An 18,442-nucleotide genomic window follows, 5' to 3' on the forward strand; every position below is an offset into this window, starting at 1 on the left:
TAGATAAACATTAAAAATAAAATAAATTAAAAAAATAAAATAAAATAATAAAATGGGAACCTGATGTCATGATCTGTAAACACCACAGAGAGTCAACAAAAAACATCATGACCTGTGAATACCAATTAGAACCAGAAAAAAATTTGAGAACTACAGCGTGGTGGCTGAAAGTGGCAATAATGCTTTACAGTTTGATCCCATCTCTTAGCTGAGCTTAGAGTCTGATTAAAAGGGGGAAGTTGTGAAAGAGAGAGAGAGAAAGGCCCAAAATGGAGTCAATTGCACTAAGCTCTCCTCACCAAACTGAAACTTAATAACTAATCTAATTTCATTTTCAGCTTTTCTGAGGTTTGTGCATCTTAACCTGTCAGTCTGGAATTACCTGGTCAGCACTAGTGAAGTAATCTGCTTGATAGACCCCCCACTAGCCCCTAAAAGGTGATCTTGCCTGAAATAATCCACTCTTTACTAGTGACTTCCTCGTCCTGCCCCTTCTACCTGTAAGAGTCTTCCATTTTATAAAACTCCTTGGAGCTAGCTCCTTTTTTACTTGTCAGATGGGATGCTGCTCCATGTATGAATCATTGAGAAAAGCCAAGTAGATCTTTAAATTATTTGAATTTTGTTTTTTAAGAAGCTAAAGATGAAAGACACACCTGTTTGTGGGGAGGAGGGCCCCTTATGGAAGGTTGCCAGTAACACAGTCCACAAAGGTAAGGTTTGTTATGCAGATTTCAGTCCCTGACTTCTCCACTGATAATAGTTTCTTGTGATCTGGAGTCATCCTTTTCTTCCAGTTAGGGGGTCTCTTACACATGGAGATTTCCTTTATACATGTAAATTTCCCATGAAAAGGGTAACTCTACCATGTTTTCAGAGCTCCTCTGTGTCTGCAGTTTCTTGTAAATAATCAGCTCAAAATAATCTTTATGCCAAAGAGGAAGTATTTTAGGGTGGCAATTCTGCCTCTGCTACCTTCAATTCATAAATGGAATCACGTAATATGGATTGTGTGTGTGTGTGTGTGTGGCTTTTTCTGTTTATTGAGTTTGTAAGATTCATCTATGTTGTCCTGGGTAGCAATAGTTTGTTCTTTTACTTGCTGAGTAGTCTGCTACTCATAATATACCATTATGAGAATATTTCAACCATATCACTCGACTAGTGATGGACAATTGGTTTATTCCAATTTTTATCTATTTTGAATAAAGCTGCTATATGCATTATTGTATAAGTCTTCTGGGGGACATATACATTCATTTCTCTAGGGTATATAGGTACATGCTCAGAGTTGAAACTGCTGGGTCATAGTTGTAGTTACAGGAAGAGCCACTGTGTTATTTTCCAAACCTATTATGCCAATTTACACTTCCACTCACAGGGCTCAGAGTTCCGTTTGTTCCAAATCCTCACCAACACATGGTATTTTTTTATTAAATGTAAATGCTATTGTTTATTTTTTCAGTCTTTCATTCCCTCTTAATAAAAAGTATTTATTGAGACCTTATAGTAGAGCAGGCATTACAATATAGTAGTATCGTATGGTATGGTATGTATGGTCTGGTGTGATATAGTATAGCTCTTAGATTTAAGAAGTGTGTGCTATGGATGAGACATTGTTTCTGCTGTCACAGACCTCATACTCAAGTTCGGGGCCCACAGGCTTGTGCAACACATACACATGTACAATATGGTCAGCCTTTTCAATAAAGAGGATTGTTATTTCATGTACCAGAGACGACATCCAGAGACGACAAAGCCTTCTTAATTGGTTGGTCTAGCAGCTTTGTGGTAGCACCAAGGTCTCAGTTTCTTCCTAGATCCCTACTCTGGTTTCTAAGGTGTCATCTTCTCTAAGACTGGTTCCCCTCATGGTTTGAAGATGGCTGTTGTAGGCATTGCAATTCTGGGGCTCCTATTCAGTTCTGGTGCAACAGAGAGAGTTTATGTCTCAGCAGTCGGATCAGGTCCTGAGATCCATCCTGTGTTTGAAAGAGGGAAGGATTGTGTTTACTCTGGGAGTGGGGGTGGGGGAAGGAGGCAGGAAGAGAAGTAGCTACCTAAGTAAAATCTGGGTGCTATTAAGAAGGGAAAGATAGGAAGTGTATTGGGTAGGTAATCAACTGTGTCCATTATAAGCAAGAAGTCTTGACTTCTGAGTTTCTGGACTTTGAGACACCACCTGGCCAGGTCCTCGACCAGCCCTAGGGATTCTGGTTCAGTAGATCTATATTTTAGCACATCTCCCCTGCTGATTCTGGTAACAAACTACTTTTGAGAACCACAAGAGTGTATGACATTAGAAAAATTTTAAAACATTGTTAATGAATTCTTTTTCCTAATAGCAAGAGTGCATGTTCATAACATAAAATTTAGAAAATGCAGAAAAGATTTGAAAGGACTTTTCTCCCTTCACACAGAGAATATGTGTGTTTCCTAAATAGGGACCGTGTTTGTTAAGTGCAAGTATTGAGCACGAGCTTTGAAATATCTATTGTGTTTCTTTATGATGGATACTTTACATCTCATTAGAATTCTTCTACATCTTCAGAGCAATTTTGGGATCCTTGCCAGCAGCTAATGGTCCCGCTGTACTGTTAGCACATGGGGACAGAAGAGCTTTGTCATGTCATCACCAAGACTGGCTTTATGGAGAGAGTCATTAATCAAGGCAAGCAGGACACTTTGCAAATATCCAGCCCTGCAGAAGATGACCATATCAATTGAAGACACTTGTACCTGGGAGAATCTGGATGTGACTCAGCCTTCCCTGCAAGTGACTGGGCTTCAGCAATGACATCTCTTGAAGGACTTCCCTGTGGTTTAGGCTTTCTCTTTTTATTTGCCTTGTTGAAGGGAGGCTTCTGGTCCTACACTTGCAGGTTGAACTGCACACGTGACCTTTGGGCTGGAGGGACATTTGCCACTCCCAGCTCTGTGGACAACCCACCATTCTTGCTTTTCCAGGCCCATGTTCACATGCTGTTGGAAGGGAGTTTATTAAATTCAGGGGACAATTCACAGATGTGTTGGGTTTTCAAAGGAGCAGATAATGGTAACACAATATGCTTCAAAGCCCTACAACTTCAAAGCCTTCCAGGAAAGATTTCTGGAAGTCATTTTACAGTCATAGAGTAGATCTTCTTTTTTTTTAATCCATTTTGTTTGTGCCAGGGATTCTTTTGAGAATCCTAGGAAACCTATGGATCCTTTGCCCAGCTGTATATCTATATCTATATCTATATCTATATCTATATCTATATCTATATCTATATCTGTATCTATCCAATATCAATGTAATTTTTGGCCTATCTCTGGATAGGTTAATAGAGCCCAGGTTGAGAAATGTAATTCCTTGGATGGATATATAAAAAAGCGGACTCCTGCGTTAGGCTACCATAATTTATTTGCCTTCTCTATTACTTGTATGATCTTTGGCAAGCTACTTAAACTCTGTCCCTCAGTGTCACTGTCTATGAAATGGGGACAATAGGAGAAACTACTTTTTTTTAATGTTTGTTTATTTTTGAGAGAGTGCAAGCAGAGGAGGGGCAGAGAGAGGGGGACAGAGGATCCAAAGTGAGCTCTTCACTGACAGTAGCAAGCCCGATGTGGGGCTTGAACTCATGAATCGTGAGATCATGACTGCAGCTGAAGTTGAATGCTCAACCAACTGAGGACCTACTTCTTAAAGCTATTATGAGCAATGAGTGAGACAAAAGTATAATCGGCCATTGAGGATAGTGCTGGAGATCGATACAAGGTGTAGGGAGGAACTGGATTTGAAACTCACTATAATACTTGTTCTCATTCACTGGTTTTGATGGCAGCAGGTAGGCTCAGAGGACCCAGACAGGGTCCCACAGGACCAGCCAAGAGAGTTACTGGCTGCATGTGAGCAGGATAGAAATCAAATGCGAGCCAGCAGGAGGTGAAAGCAGGGTTTATAGAAGATATAGAGAGAATGACAGAGTGTCTGGAAGACTCAGAAAGGAAAAGAGAAAGTTTCATCTATATTTGGGGTCTGGAGCTTTTACTAAGGATGGTGGTCTGGTGTATGTGTCCTCTTGGGCATCCAGGAACCAGGTAGAACAAAGACAAGGGCCCAGGTATTATTCCTCAGAGCCAAGAGGTCTTGGCATCAAGATGTCTTGTGCTGGCGATCTGAAACACACATATGATGGCTTCATGCGGTCATTCTCAGCTAGTCCTTTCTGAGATGTGATCTGTTCTAAAGAAATCATTAACTCCTTGTCCGTTACGAGAAGGACATCCACTATTTGCATTACAAGGCATGTGTATAGTGGGGTGGGAACAGAACAGAACAACAGAACAGAAGCAGGAAAAAGAGCAAGAACAGAAGCAGGAAAGAGCAAAAAGCAGATTTTTATGGAGTCCTTCAGTTTCTCTGTCTCAGTTTCAATGAAGTTGTTGCAGTTTCTGTCCACTAAATCACCTAGCATCCCCTTTAGATGAAGTTTGGTTTATCTGCTATGTGATGGGGGACCATGGAAGGGTTTGAGATGAGGGGGGTGGTTTGTTCAGATTTTTAGTCTCTCATTTCCTTTCCATCTGGTGTGCAGACAGTGCACAAAATGGAAACAGGGAGGCCACCTCTGTTAGAGGAGAGCCCTAATCCAGGAAGATACTTTGGGCACACACCAGGGGATGATGAGAGGACATGAGCAAGAATGTTAAAGAAAGAGCTGCATCACTAACTGATACAGAAGGCGAAAGAGAGAAAGGTGTAGAGGACTATTGCAGTTTCCATCTTGGGTGAGTGTATGGTTTAGTACCATTTAGTACCATTTGTCCAGAAAACCACAGGGTCCTCGCTTTCATTCTGATTTAGAATACTAATAACAAGAACTTTGGTTTTTAATGCCAGAATTTCCGGGATCCTTAGATAGTAACTTAGAGATGCCTAGAGGGGACCGGACATATAAAAGGTTTGGGGTGGGTTTATGTGTGGGAGTTATTGACATAAGACTGCACTTGAAGCCTTTGAGAACTTGGAACAAGAGAATAGGAACAAGAGGAGAGGCCAGAAACACATCAGCATTTATTGGGCAAAGCAGAGCAATTGGTAAAAGAAGCTGAAATGAACCAGAAGAAAGGAGGGAAACTATGATTTAGGTCACAGACTCCAAAAAAAGGAAGACAGGAAGGACACATGCAGTAAAATCACATGACCTAAAGGTCATGTGAGCTCAGAACCAGGTTGCACTGATATTTGGTTTTGTTAGCATGTTGGGGAAACCTCATCATTGTGAGCTAATGATAGAGAGGAGTTTGGGAAAATCATGGATGCAGATGATATTCCTGGGCTTTGGATTCACAAAGCAAGGTGGGGTGGTGTTCAGAGGAGAATTTGGGGGAGGGGATTGTGCAGGGATGAGGAATATATTAATGGGTAAAATCTTGGATTTTTCCTGATGATATAACCTACAATTAATGAGGCTGGGTGCTCTGTTCCCTGCTCAAAGGACTTCCAGTATAAACACTGACTTTGTAGTAGTAGTAGTAGCCTGCTACAGTGTTGACTGCTTCTCCTGCATCCATTTCTCAGAGATATATGAACACTGCCCCCTGGAGTTGTGCAAAGCAGCCGCTGTGGCCATGACTCGTAATTAACTTTAAGTCCATCTTGTCCCACTCTTCTGGCCACAGGGATGGTTAGGGGGTGGGCACATGTCCCAAGTCAGGCTAATCAGAGCTAAAGGCACCTGGAGTTATTTAAACTCTCAGGGCTGTGACCTAATTATTTCCAGGTTTGTACCAGGAAACTTATATCCTAAATGCTATTTACAGTCATTTTGTGACCACAGAAGCAGAAAACCCCTCGAGGAGCTGGAGAACAGAAGGAGAGCAAGCAGGTCTTGCTGACATTGAGCCCACACATCCGCCCTCCCCCTGCCTCCAGACATTGGGTAAGTACCTTCCTTCCATTGTTTAGGCTGTCAGAACTGGGTTGTTTCTTACATGGAACTAAAGACATTTTGTCCAGTGCACCCTTCCATTTCTTTGAATACAATTTTAAAAATACAAATTAAAATATCCACTTCCTATTTTGTTTACTCAGCAGTGTACAAAGATATTTCACATCCATGGTCTCATCTAATCCTGACAAGTACTGCACATTTTATAATTGAAGGTCTTTAGTGAGAACTGGAATTCACATCCCTGACTCCTATTCATTACATCACCATGTAAATCCCTTTTAAATATAGTCAGCTGACTATACAATTAATAGTTTCTTATTTCTTGGCTAGTTCTGCCTCTGTGGTGGGTTTATATTTTTATGTGTTATGCTAAATCACTGAAGCCCTTTACAAAGGCTGTGGCCTTTGGTGAATAATCCATGGCTTTGTATGAAAAGGCATAAAATATTAATGCGTTAGTAGAAAACACAAAGCTTCTTTAAATGCTTTTACCCAAACAAGCTCAGATGGGTTACAGCCTAGAGTCCTGAAGGAACTCACAGGTTTTATCTCACATTTTAAAATTATTGTTACAATCATTTTCTTTACTTTTGAAAATGTTTGGAGAATGGGAGAGGCACAAGAAAGGAAAAGCTGGGGGAAATATGACCTGGTATTCAAAAGGGAGATACAAGGAATCTTAATGGCTGAAATAAAAAACCTGAAACAATTCTAGAGGATAACCAAGAAGTGCTCAGTGTGTGGGAACTTGACAAAACATTTGACGATGACTGGTGTAAGTTCTGTCAAGCTAACTTGGTCACTGATAATAAGTCAGTCATATCAATATCAATAACTTCTTCGCTGTGTGATTGTTCTTTTATTACTATTAAATTTTTTTCAACGTTATTTCTTTTTGAGAGACAGAGCACGAGCAGGGGAGAGGCAGAAAGAGAGGGAGACACAGAAACCAAATCAGCCTCCAGGCTCTGAGCTGTCCCCACAGAGCCTGACACAGGGCTCAAACTCACAAACCATGAAATGATGACATGAACTGAGCCAACCAGGTGCTCCTACTGTTCTTTTTAAAATTGAAGTGTAGGTGACATGCAATATTATATTAGTTTCAGATGAACAACACCTTGATTCAACATTTATATACATTATGAAGTCATGGTTATTAGTTTAATAGCTCAAAGGCATTTCATATTTTTCTGTGATTTCAACAAAACTTTTGACAGTCTCCTCCGAGGGCTTTTTCAGTTCAGATGATTATAAGATGAGAGGGTTCAATAGATTGAAATGTAATTTTAGAACCTACCTAATACATGATTGTGCATGTGCGCGTATGTCTCCACTGCCCAGAAAGGCATTTGATTATACACTTCAACTGATGGTATGCTATTCACTCTACTCTGTGCAAGACCCTTCTTTTGTTTTATTTGATTTCATTGATTATATCCCTTTCACCCCAACTCCATTTCACCCCTTAGACACATAATAAACGACTTTCTTATCCTTCTTCGTCTGTTTATTTAGATATCTGTTTAGTTTTGAAAATGTATGGTATTGTGTGTGTTTATTTAAATTCATATGAGTTTTGGGACACCTGGGTGGCTTAGTCAGTTAAGCGTCAGACTCTTGATTTCAGCTCCGGTCATGATTTCATGGTTCATGAGATTGAGCCCTGTGTCAGGCTCTGTGCTGTCAATGAGGAGCCTGCTTGGGATTCTTTCTGCACTTGTACTTGAGTTTTTTTCTCTCTCTCTCTCAAAATAAATAGATAAACATGTTAAAAAATAAATTTATGAGTGTAACCAAGATATAAATAAAATTCTTTCCCTTTTCCTCCATTAAGTGTTATGTTTTTAAGAATTATTTATGTGCACCTGGTAAATCTACCTTATTGCTCCTGACTGTTACAGTTTTCATAGCATTCTATCACATACATTTGTTGCCTTTTTACTTGTTCTTCTAGAGATGAATCTTGCTTTCACATGTAATGTTGAAATAAGCATCCCTGCACATGTCTCTGTATGGATTTGCATGAAAGATTCTCCTGAGTATATACCCAGAAATGAATGACACCAAATTGTTCATCACATTGTCTGGACTAGGTAACCTTTCTGCATTTGATAGTAGCCAGCTTTCTATTATTGCTAATACTAGACAATTCAATACAAACGGAATCTTATTATTAGTTTTTAGCATTTCTCTGATTAATAGTGAGACTGAATGAAGAGACTGAATCTCTTCATTTTTCTTTAAGCCATTTGTGTGTCCCAGTTTTTGAACTTCTGGATCACTGTTAGGGACCAAATGCTTCTGTCGCCCAAGAATACGCGTGTTGAAATCCAATCCCCTGTGTGATGGTATTTGGAGGTGGAGACTTTGGGAGATAATTAGGTCATAATGGTTCACAGCCCCCACAAATGGGATTAGTGACTTTACAAGAGATCAGCGAGCTAGCCTGTTCTCTTTCCACCCCGTGAAGACATAAACCAGAGGAGGATTATATCTTTGTACCAGATCCCAACCACGCTGGCATTCTGATCTTGGACTTTCAGTCTCCAGAACCAAGAGAAAGAAATTTCTGTTGTTTATGAGCCAACCCCATCTACAGCACTTTGTTATAGCAGCCCGAAAAAGACACATATCTGTAGCCCATTTTTCTTTCCTTTCTTTGCTGATTTAAAAAAATTCCTTAGTCGTTCTAGATATTAATCTCTCTTGTGCATTATGGATGACTCAGATATCTCCTCAGTCTGTCACTTGTCTGACAACTTTGTGTCCTTTGCTAGAGAAACTTCTCTAATTTTGGGGGGCCAAATCAATCAATTTTCCCTCTAACGCTTTGTATTTTTTGGATTATGTATGAGAAATCCTTTCCCACCCCAAGTTCTCAGAGAAATTTTCATACATTTTTCTATTCTTACATTTATGGTTTTACCTTTTTTTTTAATTCTTTTGTAATGTTTATTTTTTGAGAGAGTGAGAGAGAGACAGTGGGGCAGAGAGAGAAGGAGACACAGAATCCAAAGCAGGCTCCAGGCTCTGAGTTGTTGGCACAGAGGCTGATGTGGGGCTCAAACTCATGAACCATGAGATCGTGACCTGAGCTGAAGTTGGTGGCTTAAAGGACTGAGCCACCTAGGCTCCCCTTAACTTTTTCAATTTAGATCTCTAATATGCTTGGAGTTTTGTGTATGTTGTGATATGGGTTTCAACTTCATTTTTCTCTAACTGATGAGCCCATTTTCTTAAGTACGTTTGCCAAATAATCCAAACATTTCCTAATTTGAGATGCCAACTCTGTTGTATACACACACACACACACACACACACACACATCTGAAAATCTACATATTCATCTTTGGTCCCATTTTGGGGGCTCATATATTTTACTGATCTGTGTTTCTCTTCTTGAGGTACCAACGCATCTTACTTGATAATAATGTTCTTTTGGGCTATATCTTGCTTGCTGTTGGAGTAAGTCAGCCGTCTTTGCATTTATTGTAAAAGTTGTCTCAGCTTTTTCTAGAAATTTCTTTTAATAAAATTTAAAATTCAGTTTGTCAAACTTTTTCAAAAGTACTACTGAGTGCTAAAATTAACTCAAAATGAACCATAAAAATCAAATTAAGAGCTAAAATAAAAATAAAAAAATTTGTGCATCAAAGACACCAATAAGAAAATTAATAGATAAGCTTCAGATTGGGAGATAATATTCACAAGATAGAAACCTGACAAAGGATTTGTATTTAGGGTATATAATGTATGCCTAAAATTGAATAACAAAATGCAAACAATCTTTAAAATGGGCAAAAATTTGAATAGATGCATCACAAAAGAAAATATTGAATTTCCAATAAGCACATGGAAAAATGTTCAACATAATTATTTACCAGAGAAATGTAAAAACCACACTGAAATACCATTATACACCCACTGAAATGGCTAAAATTAAAATAATTGACCATAACAAATGTTGGCAAGGACATGGAATAACCACAAATTGTTGGTGGGAGGGTAAAATCACCGTTTTAGACAAGATCTGAGAATTTCTTACCAAACTAAACTCTTAACTAAACATAACCTTATGGCACAAAAATTTCCCTCCATGGTATTTGTCCAAGAGAAATGAAACATGTTCACACAAGATTTATAGAAGAATGCTCAGTTTGGGACATAATGACCCCAAATTGGAAACAGCCCCCATAAATAAGAGAATGGATAAGCAAACTGTGGTGGTATTCAACATTAAAAAAGAATAGACTACTGATACAGGCAACAACATGGATGATTCTGAGAATAAAGGAATGTATGTTGCATGCTTCTATTTATATAAATTTCTAGAACAGGCAAAATTTTTTGTGTGTGTGGGACAAAACTAAGAAAAGTTGTTGACTGTGGTGGGGAGCCAGGTATTGACCAAGAAGGGTGGTACTTTATATCTTGATAAGGGTCTGGTTACAGATATGTATATATTTGTAAATCAGTGCATGTGCATTTAAGATTTGTGCATTCGTTGCATGCATCAAATGTAATCACGTGCATTTTACCCTAAAATGAAAAGATCTAGAAAGAAATATTAGACTTTAGTTCATGATGCACACTTGAACATATCAAGGGGGTGAGTACGCTGATGTTTGCAATAACTAAGATGCGTTGATGAATAAGGATAGATGGATAGATGTGTGTTAAAGCAATTCTAATGGAATGTTGCTATTAGAATCTAGGTGGTGAGAATATGTGGGCTTACTGTAAAATTTTTTCAACTTGGCAGTTCTAATAATTTGGTCATCATATTAGCGTTCTCTAGAGAAACAGAACCAATAGGAGATTAGGAAATATAGAATGAAATTTCCTTGTAAGGAATTGGCTCAGATGATTGCAGAGGCTCAAACGTCCTAAAATCTGCTGTCTACAGCCGGAGACTAAGGAAAGCCGGTGGTACAGTTCTCGTCTAAGCCTGAAGGCCTTAGAACAATGAATGCTGATAAAGTAATTTCTATTCCAAGGGCAGGAGAAGACCAAGGTCTCAGTGCAGTCAGGCAGAGGAAAAAATGGAGAGAGAAACCAACTTTTCCTTCACCTTCTTGTTCCACTTGGGCTCTGTAGGAGTTGGACGATGCCCACCCACACAGAGGGCAATTTGCTTTACTCATTCCACCAGTTCACATGCTAACCTCTTCCAGAAACATCTTTCCAGACATACCCAGAAATAATGTGTAACTAGATATCTGGGCATTCTGTGGCACAATCAAGTTGACATGTAAAATTAACCATCACACTTACTCTCTAGATTTTTTCTGTGTCATTTTCAAACAATGACTACTTGTTTCCTTCCTTCCCAATCTTCTAGCACCTCTAATAGTGTGTTGAACCATAATGATGATAACATATGTGGTGGACTAGCTTGCTAAACATCTTTCCAACCTCATTTTGGTGTGTTGAATGGAGGAGGGTGCAAGGAATGAAGCATTCATTTTTCTGGTGTGGATTGTAGACAGATTGCATGGTCCTGGAGACAGCATTGCTGCAGAAGCTTCCTGGCTCAATAGGCAGCTTCCAAATAATGTTTATCTCCCATTTTATTTAATTATTTAAAATTTTAATGTTTATTTATTTCTTTTTGAGAGAGAGAGATTGTGAGCAGGGGAGGGGCGGGGGAGGGAGGTGGGGGGAGACAGAGAACCCACAGCAGGCTGTAGACTGTCAGCAGAGGGCCGTACCATGAGGTTCAAACCCACAAGCCATGAGATCATGACCTGAGCTGAAGTCAGGCACTTAAGCAACTGAGCCACCAAGGTTTCCCTTATCTCTCCTTTTAAATAAAAAAATTCTTATCTAAAATTTGATATTCGTATCATAAAAAATGTATAGCATATATGTAAGTTATAATGCATAATGATAAATTGAATATCTGTAGTATACCCACAACCCAACTTAAGAATTAGAATATAGAGGGGCGCCTGGGTGGCTTAGCCAGTTAAACGTCTGACTTTCACTTAGGTCATGATCTCACGGTTCGTGGGTTCGAGCCCCGCGTTGGGCTCTGTGCTGACTGCCAGCTCAGAGCCTGGAGCCTATTTCAGAGTCTGTATCTCCCTCACTCTCTGACCTTCCCCTGCTCACGCTGTCTCTCTCTCTCTCTCTCCTAGAAATAAATAAAAAATAAAAAAAATAAAAAAAAGAATTAGAATATAGAGTCTGCCTGTATGTACTTTCATGTCCTCTCACTCTGTCACATCACCCACCTCAGAGGTAACCACTCTCTTGACTTTTGTTGATAAAACCCTTCGTTCTTTAGATACTCTTATCACAGTTGGGTATGAGCCGTCTGCTTGTCTGTTTCCAGTTCTTTTTTTCTCTCAATACTATGTTTCTAAGATTCATTCCAAGTTACTTAGAGCTATAGTTCATTCAATTGGTAATGCTATAAAATATTCACTGTTGTGAATATTCCGAAATTTATTTATAGACATTTCTAACTATTGTCTTCTGTGCTACAAACTTGTTATGAACATTCTAGTAACTGTACATTTTTGCAAGCATTTCCCTAGGGTGTACTGAAGCAAGGAATACCTATCTTTAGATACATGAATGCTCAAATTTATAAGAGAGGGCCAAGTTGCTTGCCAACAGTTGCTCTAACAATTTACTCTCCCATTAGAAGTACAGAAAAGTTTTCATCAACTCATATCCCTCAGGGCACAGTATTATCAGAGTTCTGATTTTTTGCTTATCTAGTCTATTTAATATGATACCTTCTTATGATCTTAATTTGTATTTCCTTTATTGGTAATATAGTAGGTCATTTCTTCTTGTGTTTATTTGCTATTTGTAGTTCTTTTCTGTGTGAAACACGAGTTCATGTCTTTTGTGCATTTTAAATTTTTTTGTCTATTTTTTAATTGATTTGGACAATTCTTCTATATTCTATATATTAATCCTTTGTTATATGTGTTTTGAAATGGTTTTCCCCTATTTTATGATGTATTTATGCACTTTATTGTGTCTTTTGATGAACAGATATTAATATTAATGTAGGATTCATCAATCCTATTATGTTTAGTGATTTTCATAATTTGTTTAAGAAGTTCTTCTCTACCCTTGGGTGATAAAGATACCCTATGAATAAAATGGGCTGGACATTTTCATGCTCTTTTTGAGTTTTGAATCAAAGTTATTCTCCCTAAGTGGGTAGGCTGGGAAAAATATTTATGTTTTATTCTCTGGAAGAGTTTGTATATTTTGGAATGATTTTTTTTTTTTTTGAAAATTTGATAGAATCTTCCTGAAAATAAGATCTTGCCTGTGGGAAGATCTTTAATTACTGATTCTATTTCCTTAATGGTTTTTGACTGGGCAGGCTCTTTTTCTTCTTGAATCAATACTGTAAAATTATACGTTTCTAGGAAGTTGTCCATTTTATCTGTTGTCAAGTTCATTAGCATAAAGATTGCTCATAATGTTCTATTCTTTTTAATCTGGTGAATCTGCTTATATGTCTATCTTTTCATTCTTATTGTTTATTTTCGTCCCTCCCCCTTTCCCCTGGTGCTTAATGTCACTAGGCTTTTGTCCACCTCAAAAGCCTTAACAAAGAACCCACCTTCAGCTTTTGATCCTAATCTTTAGTCTGTTCTTGTTTTATCTTCATCTTCCTTTTAGTTTTTGGATATTTTGTTGTTGTTGTTTCCTAAATTCGTAAATTGGTTGTCTAGCAAATTATCTTCCAGGCTTTTCCTTCACTGTAAGCATTTAGAATTATGCATTTCCTCTCAAGTATCAGTTTTGTTCTAGCCCACAAGTATTGAGAGGTAGTATTTGCCTTGTAATTTAGCTATAAGTATTTTTAAAATTTCCAGTGCAACTGGGTGGCTCAGCTGGTTAAGCATCTGATTTCAGCTCAGGTCATGATCTCGCAGTCTGTGGGTTTGAGCCCCATGTCAGAGCCTGGAGCCTGCTTTGGATTCTGTGTCTCCTCTTCTCTCTGCCCCTCTCCTGCTCATGCTCTGTCTCTCTCTCTGTTTCTCAATAATAAATAAATGTTAAAAAAAACTTTTAAAATTTCCATTATGATTTTGTTATCCTCTGCATTTATATTTGATTTCTATTTCATAAACTTCTGCTCTTTTCTTCATTCTTTTCTTCCTTTATTTGGAGTTATTCAGCATTTTCTTTCTAAGTTCTCACACTGACAATTAGGCCCATAACTTTCACTCTCTACTTCTATTATAAGCATTCAAAGCTATATATTTCTCTCTAAATACCACTTTTGCAGTTTCCCATAAATTCTATCCAGGATTTCTTAACATTCCAAATTCTCACTGTATGAATTCTTGCTATGTGAATACAATAAGCAGATACTTTATATGTATATTTTAAGATAGATCTGGAGATCTTCATGTTTCTTCCTCTGCAAAAAGGAGTTTGTACCAGTTAAGTTTCTTTCAGTTCCAAAAGACAAGAAACTCAACCCCAATCTATTTCACAAAAAGGGATTATGTTTGCTAATGAAATTAAAAAGGCCAGGGATACGTATATTGTAAGGTGTCTTCAGGATGGCCTAACCAAGGTGAAGAAAGTCTCCAGGTTCTACTTTATGTTCTCATTTCTTGGCTGTGATCCTTCTTTGTTGTCTGCGATCCCAAGCAGACTTCCTCTAGGAAGATCACCCTAGTAGCTCCAGTCTAAGTAAAAGAGCCAACCTGCAACATCGCAGTGACAAACATGAGGATGAAAACCACAAAATAAGGACATTCCAAAAGAAAGCAGCATAGACACCTAAATGTTTCATGAGACTGCTAGATCACTATGCTTCTTGGTGATTTTAAATACTCACTTTAAAAAAAAATTTTTTTTAATGATTTATTTATTTCTGAGAGAGAGTGTGAGCAGGGGAGGGTCAGAGAGAGAGGGAGACACAGAATCTGAAACAGGCTCCAGGCTCTGAGCTAGCTGTCAGCACAGAGCCCGACATGGGGCTCAAACCCATGAACCATGAGATCATGACCTGAGCTGAAGTCAGACGCTTACCCGACAGAGCCACCCATGTGCCCCCTCACTTTCTTTTTTTTTTGAGAGAGAGAAAGCATGAGCGAGGGAAGGGCAGAGAGAGGAGAGAGTGAATACCTAGTAGGCTCCTGTGCTGTCAGTGCAGAGCCCCACATGGGGCTCAGTCTCATGAACCGTGAGATCATGACCAGAAATCCATGGAAACCAAGAGTCGGTGGCTTAACCAACTGAACCATGCAAGTGCCCCGAAAATGCTCATTTCCTATAGTTACTACATGTAAGATTTTCTATTCCTTACTGCCAAATATAGTCCTAACTGAAAGCATTTGAAAAAGCACAAAATATGGAGACTGAGTCAAGCAAACTGTCTGAGTCACGGCTCCATGGATCAGCTTGGAGGGTATAGACCAGGCTTATCAAACCATACCGAATGGGTGCTATAGATATCTCATTTTTAAGAATTCCAGAAGGTCAGATATTTTTTCCTGAAATCAGGTAGCTGCCTGGGAAAGGAAAACAAGGATTTAGGATATAATTGATGAACGCTGTTTAGAACTTCCTCCCTGATGAAGTGGCTGTGTCCCACTGGAGCCCTGTGTGAGTGAGCATAAATGGGATTGGGGAAAATCAATGGCTAATTCTGTTTGGCTGGCCTCTAGGTCCTTTCAATTGTGGTCCATAAGGCACAGAGAAGACAGCCTAAGGAAAATTCGGGGTGGCCACAGCTTCCAGTTTCCCGCCCTACATCTAATTAACAACTCTGCAGTTCATAGGAATGAGAGATTCTATACTGATCACACAGCTGTAATTGAGTACTTCACTGTCTTTTCTGTGCCAGAAATGGCTATGTTCATCTCGTCAAGTGGAATAAGATGATTACCTTGCACTGTTGTTGCATAATAGTTATGCCATCAATAAAACATCATTTCACATCTTTCAAGGGGAGCTAAAGCACTAACATTTATTTCAAAATGAATGGGTGGTACTTATAAAGCTTTTCGATATAAAATTCTGTAAGCCATTTAAATGATAAGAGTGGCATTTCTAAATTTACCTTTTGATAAGTTATAGCTAACATAAGGCTGAGACAAATAATAGCTTAGTTAAAAGGAGCAGAAAAAATATTGAACCAGGAATCTTCCCCCTCCTTGCTGACATCGATTGTGAAATGGGTGCAACTTCTTACCTCTTCCAGTCTCCATGCCTTTTGTCTAGTACAAGGTGACATTATCACCTCTCCCAGCAGGGTGGAGTCTGGAGCTGCCTACAGGTACTGTTAAATATAGCCCCCCAAATTCTTTGACATTCCTTTCACTGAGAGATTGACCTAGGCTCTCTCCCTTGAATCTGAGTGGTAACTTCTTTTTTTTTTTTTTTTAATTTTTTAATATAATGTTCATTTATTTTTGAGAGAGACAGAGAGAGAGAGAGAGACAGGATGTGAACAGAGAAGGGGCAGATAGAGAGGGAGACACAGAATCCTAAGCAGGCTCCAGGCTCTGAGTTGTCAGCACAGAGCCCCATGCAGGGCTCAAACCCATGAACCATGAGATCATGACCTGAGCTGAAGCTGGACGCTTAATGGAGTCATCCAGGCGTCCTATGAATCTGAGTGGTAGTTCTTGAAATACGGAACAACGTTTAAGTCATGCTGTGCCAGTTTCTGGAACAACCCTCAAGAAACTAGCAGTTTCCTATTTCTTGGGATGCTTGCTCTTGGGACCCGGCCACCATGTTGTAAGGGAGCTAGTCTGCCCTCTAAGAGTCTCATAGGGGGAGGAATTGCCAGCCATATGACTTAGCCATCTTGGACGTGGACCCTCCAGCCCTTGTCAAGCTGGCCGGTTGACATCTGATAGAGCAGACATGAATTGTCCCCACTGAGCTCTGGCCAAATGGCAGATATGTGAGAAAAATAAATGATTGTTTTAAGCTACTAAGTTTTGAGGTGGTTTTTTAAATAGAAATAGATAGCTGGAATATTGCCTTCGAAGCTGAGGTGCCTGTGTGTTCTGCTTTGGCAAATAAAATGTAGAGGAAGCAACATGCTAGTTCAGACCGTACACCTATACTTAAAAGGTGTTGGGAACTTCTCATCCATCTTGGCACTTGACCTTTGGAACCTCTTGGAGGAAGAGAGACATGACCAGCTGCTGTTGCCCCCAGCCAGCAGCCACCCTACCTCCAGCAATGTGAGACCATCACATCGCTGTAAACCAGTCAGCTTCTCATTAACTGACCACAGATGCATGAGCAAGCCAGTCAAGAGTCACCAATCCTGGCCCAGACTAGAACATGCTAAATGTTTCTCTTACTATAATAATCTTGGCCTTTATCAAGAATGGGATGCAGTAGATCATCCCAGTGGGCCCTTCTCTATATATAACAACTTGGGAATAAACTCCATCCATGATACGTGTCTTTAGGGACTGATATTAGGATACCGTCAAGAGTAGATGACAGGTAAGGAAAAAGTATATTTGGGGATTGCAAATTGAAGTAATAACTGAAAGTAACTATTAATATGAGAATGAATTTTAAAAATGGAACACACAGTCAATGGAATGCAATATAGCGCTGAAAATTAATGAACTAAACTTACGTGTATTAATGCAAAATCTCACAAACATAATGTTGACTGAAAACAGGAGCTTGGGTTGCAAACCAAAGTATTTCTATACTAGGTGTCTGAAGTTTTACAGCAACTGGCCATGTACTCGAACACTGCACTGGAAACCGTGATGATCATAGCTTATTTGATAGTCGAAATAAGGGTCTCTTCAGCTATGTAAGAGCATTTTCAAAGTTTGATTAATTTTATTCATATAAAAATAAAATCTACTAAAGTCTGATAAGTAATCTATCACTGTGAATGAGCTATCGATATTTTAGTAGACAATAATTCTTGACAACTATGGCCTGCACATAGGTAGACATATCCATGATGTTAGACTTCAGCTTTAATTTCATGGGCTTTATGAACATTATGCAGAATTTGGTCACATGGTAAGATTTACAGGTATTTTACTTAGTGTGTTCATTTAGTGTATTCAGCATATATTTCTCCCTTACTCCCAAGGACTCAGGCTTTGCCTGCAGGCAATGGTTTACTTGGAACTCAATCAGTGCCTCTGGGAACTGAAGCACCACAGGGCAAATGCCTAATTATTCTGACATGGTCAGAAATTTGCATTACAGAGGCAGCTTGATTCATACCTACCTGCAAACAGCTTCTGAAATCGTGACCTTTTCTCTTCCCAAAGTCTTCAAAGATCTTCAGTCCCCATCACTGTGGGAAATGAGTCCCATCCTCACCTTCCACCTCTGGTCTGTGACTAGATGCCAGCATTTCTGAGAACTGGTCAACGATGCTGTTTCCTCCTCTGCAGTGTTGCATTACCTGTCGATTAGACTAAATTACTGCCTCCCTGTTAGAAGTGTGTGCTTGTACCATCTTTGACATGTGACTTTGCAGTGGTTCCCCTGCAGAAGGACTC

At 39.1% G+C, this 18,442-nt stretch overlaps 1 long non-coding RNA gene across 1 annotated transcript in view; it reads right to left on the bottom strand.

The window, feature by feature from the left end:
- Positions 1–1,472: 1,472 nt before the first annotated feature.
- Positions 1,473–18,442, bottom strand: part of LOC120227205 — a 31,465-nt gene continuing 14,495 nt past the window's right edge. The window contains exon 3 of the long non-coding RNA XR_005527203.1: positions 1,473–1,982. This is a non-coding gene — a long non-coding RNA (uncharacterized LOC120227205). The remainder of the gene's footprint in view (positions 1,983–18,442) is intronic.

Source organism: Hyaena hyaena, unplaced genomic scaffold, assembly GCF_003009895.1.
Source record: "Hyaena hyaena isolate Hyena2069 unplaced genomic scaffold, ASM300989v1 scaffold_2074, whole genome shotgun sequence".
Classification (NCBI taxonomy): domain Eukaryota; kingdom Metazoa; phylum Chordata; class Mammalia; order Carnivora; family Hyaenidae; genus Hyaena; species Hyaena hyaena.